At 46.0% G+C, this 3,855-nt stretch overlaps 1 protein-coding gene across 2 annotated transcripts in view; it reads left to right on the top strand.

The window, feature by feature from the left end:
• The first annotated feature begins 2,920 nt into the window (after positions 1-2,920).
• The window catches only part of Znf484 (zinc finger protein 484), a 14,497-nt gene continuing 13,562 nt past the window's right edge, over positions 2,921-3,855 (top strand). For both annotated transcript variants that reach the window (XM_013026445.1, XM_013026446.1), the window contains exon 1: positions 2,921-3,009. The gene's annotated coding sequence lies outside the window, so the exon portion shown is untranslated. The remainder of the gene's footprint in view (positions 3,010-3,855) is intronic.

The following is a 3,855-nucleotide window of genomic DNA, read 5'->3' on the forward strand; positions in this document are numbered from 1 at the left end:
AGTGTCTCCCCATTACCACACTGCTTGACAACACTGGCCACTTTGCACGTGAAGGTTTATCTTCTAGAGGGACAATAGAGTGATTGTGGCCTTGGGTGGCAGAATCACAATAAGTTCAAAACAGATATTTGCAAGTTTGGAGTTCTTCTCAACTCAATTCTTAGATTAAATAATTTGCAAGGACCCAGGATCCTTATTGAAAGGTATTTTATTAATGGTGTAATGGTTGATTTTGATTGTCAACTCCATTGGATTGAGAAATGCCTAGGAAATTAGTAAAACACACTTGGATGTATCTGTTGGGATGTTTCCCAAAACATCGATTCCAATTGGGGTCCTATTCTCCCCTATGTAGTACACCATCAGAAAACAGCACAATGCTAGTGGCTCACACCTGTAATCCTAGCAATTCAGGAGGCTGAGATCTAAGAATTGCAGTTCAAAGTCAGCCCAGGCAGGAAAGTTGTGAGACTCTTGTCTGGTGTAAACCACCAGAAAACCAGAAGTGGCACTGTGGCTCAAGTGGTAGAGCTGAAGAGCTGAAGGACAACACCCAGGCCCAGAGTTCAAACCCCATACTGACAAAAAAAAAAAAAATGAAAATGTTCTTGATCACACAGCAGAAATTAAATATTCAACATTGAGATCTAGGTGCTGGTAGCTTATACCTCTAATCCTAGCTACTCAGCAGACAGATCTGAAGATCAAGAATTGAAGTCATCTCAGGCCGACAAAAAGTCTATGAGGCTCTTATCTCCTATCAACCAGCGAAAAGCCAGAAGTGGAGGTGTGACTCAACGTGGTAGAGCACTAGCCTTGTTGAAAAACTTGAGGTCCCAAGGTCAAGCCCCAGTGTCTGCACAAAAAGAAAAACAAAAAAGAAAATAACTGGGGCTGGGAAGGTGGCTCAGTGGTAGAGCGCTTGCTTTGCATGCCTGAGGCCCTGGGTTCAATTCCTCAGCACCACATAAGCAAAAAGAAAAAAAGCCGGAAGTGGCGCTGTGGCTCAAGTGGTAGAGCGCTAGCCTTGAGCTGAAGAGCTGAGGGACAGCACCCAGGCCCAGAGTCTCAGGCCCCACAACCGGACCCAAAAAAAAGAAAAGAACTGAACAGAATCCTTGGAAAATAATATCAGGGAATTTTTCCAAATGCTAAAACAACTAAAAGTATATGATAGGAGAGGAGGAATATTACAATTACTGAGTCTAAGAAGTCCTCTTTTTTTTTTTTTTTTTTTTTTTGATTCGTTGTGGGGCCTGAACTGTGGGCCTGGGCACTGTCCTTCAGCTCAGCTCAAGGATAGTGCTCTACCATTTGAGTCACAGCACCACTTCTGACTTTTTCTGTTTCTGTGGTACTGAGGAATCAAACCCAGGGCTTCATGCATGCTAGGCAAACGCTCTACCACTAAGCCACATTCCCAGCCTACCTTTTCTTGATCTAAACAATTGGGAATACATAATAAAAGTAATTTATAATAAACCCAAGAACTGACATTATACTAATAGTGGAAAACCTTTAGTTCTAAAATCAGTAATGTAAAGAAGCTCACTCTCACCACTTATATTCAACATTGTCCTAGAGGCTCTAGCCAAAGCAAGGGCAAAAAAGGAACAAAAAGCATTCACATTGAAACAAGAAATAAAATTACCTTTCTCTACATATGATATAATCTTAGGTGGAAATCTCTAGGGCATGGTACACACAGCTGTAATCCTAGCTACTTGGATGGTGAAGATTGGAATGATTATGGGGAAAGCTGGTGAGGTCTCATCTCAGCAAATAAGTCCATTCATTCATTCTTGTAATCTCAGGTATGCATCAATCCTAAATAGAAGATCATAGCCCAAGGCTGTTCTGGGCAAAAAGCTTCCAAGTGTAGTTTAGTGGTAAAGTACCAGCCTAGTAATCCCTGAGTCCAAACCACAGTACTGTGGGGGGAAAGAAATCCACTAAAAAAAAGATACTTGTTACCTCGTAAATCCAACAAGGTTAAGCTATCAAAATTCACAAAAATAAACTGCATTTCTATGCAATGAAAAAGTAAAGAATTTGAGTTAAAAATCACATCAAAAGAGGATGACATTCAAGGCTGGAGATGTACATCAGTGACAGCACCTGCCTGCCAGGTGTCAGGCCATTGGTTGGATCCTCAGCATCAGGAAGGAGGAGCAGAATAAAATACATAAAAAACACAATAAAGCAAGGAGGCAAAAGACCCGCTACACTGAAAACTTCTGGAAGTTACCAAATAAGGCACAAACAGATGAAGAGATACCCTTAAGTCGTGAATAGGAAGGTTTCGGGTTAAAACGTATAACTACCCAAAGTGATCGGTAGAGTTGTTCTTGCTAGGCTTTTTGCTTATGACGGGTGCTCTACTGCTGGAGCTACACCTCCACTTGCGACTTTTTTGCTCGTTAATTTGAGATGGGCCTCTCCGACTTTCCTGCCCAGGCTGGCTTAGAACCGCCATCGTCAGATCCCATCCTCCTGAATAGCTAGGGTTACAGGTGTGAGCCCAGCACAGGACCCATCCTGGATAAACGGTACGGAGATGCGCGCACAGAGCTGTGTGTGGTTTTTGGATGCCGTGTTTTGTGAATGCCGATTAGCCGGTTTGGGTTATCAGTGCTGAAGCTGCAAGGGCACTGAGGAAAATGTGGGTAACTCGTGGCAACAAGCTCTGGTGGTACCTTGGCACCTCCAGTGGCTCACCCCCACCGTCGCCGCGTCTCTCCGAGCAGGGCCGCCTACAGACTGCTGTGTCCTCTGGGCGCCGCCATCTTGGCGCTGAACCTCAGCACCCAATCTGCAATGAGATTAGCGGAGCTCCGTGTTGACCACTGGTCCGTACAAGCAGTTTCCTAGTGCGCATGCGCACCTGCAGCTCGCGTTCCGCCCCCCCATCCCCAGGAATCCACGGGCTGCTGTTAAAATGAAGCCGGGGACGGTGTAGTTGGGGCCACTCGGGTCACGGCCTGGGGCGGAGAGCGCGGAGGGGAACAGGTGAGCGCGGGGTGTGGAGCGTTCCGCGCTCCTCCAAGAAGGGTCTCCGCAGTCCGAGGGTGCGCCCTGGGGCAGTGACGGGGGGGGGGGGGGAGAGGGGGGGGTGGATGTTGAGTGTGCGGGGGTGAGACGAGCTGAAGAAGTGGGAGCTGACGGCCATGGGGACCAAGTCACCGGACAGGGATGAGTGATGGCGACCCACTTAAGGTTCTGACTCAGGATCATATTCGCCAAAGATCAAATTTATCTGTATACCTAGTTCTATGTATACATATGATCTCATGGGCTCGCGTGCGAGTTCCTATTTACCTTATTTTGCTCTCTTCCATATCATTAGTATTGCCCATGTCATTCCAATTATTATATATGTTATTATATTATTTTGGTCGGTTGCGGGGCTTTGAACTCAGGCTGGGCGCTGCCCCTCAGCTCCTCAGCTCAAGGCAAGCACTCTACCACTGGAGCCACAGCGCCATCTCCGGATTTTTGGTGCTTAATTGGAGATAAGAGCCTGGGCTGGCTTTGAACCGCAGTCCTCAGACCTCAGCCTCCTAAGTAGCTAGGATTACAGGTATGAGCCACTGACTCCCGGCCAATTATTATATTTATATGTCATTCTTTCTCTTCTTTTAAATATCAGGCATTTTAAGGCTTATCCACTTCATTGACCAATTTGAAACACTGGCTCTTCGTTGTGTTTATATTCTATAACTCATTTTATATTGATTTTATTTCTTGTGTAATTTTTTTGGGGGGGCTCCGGTCATGGGGCCTGAACTCTGGGCCTGGGTGCTGTCCCTCAGCTCTTCAGCTCAAGGCTAGTGCTCTACCACTTTGAGCCACAGC

This window comes from Dipodomys ordii, unplaced genomic scaffold (assembly GCF_000151885.1).
Source record: "Dipodomys ordii isolate 6190 unplaced genomic scaffold, Dord_2.0 Scaffold93, whole genome shotgun sequence".
In the NCBI taxonomy this organism is placed as follows: Eukaryota; Metazoa; Chordata; class Mammalia; order Rodentia; family Heteromyidae; genus Dipodomys; species Dipodomys ordii.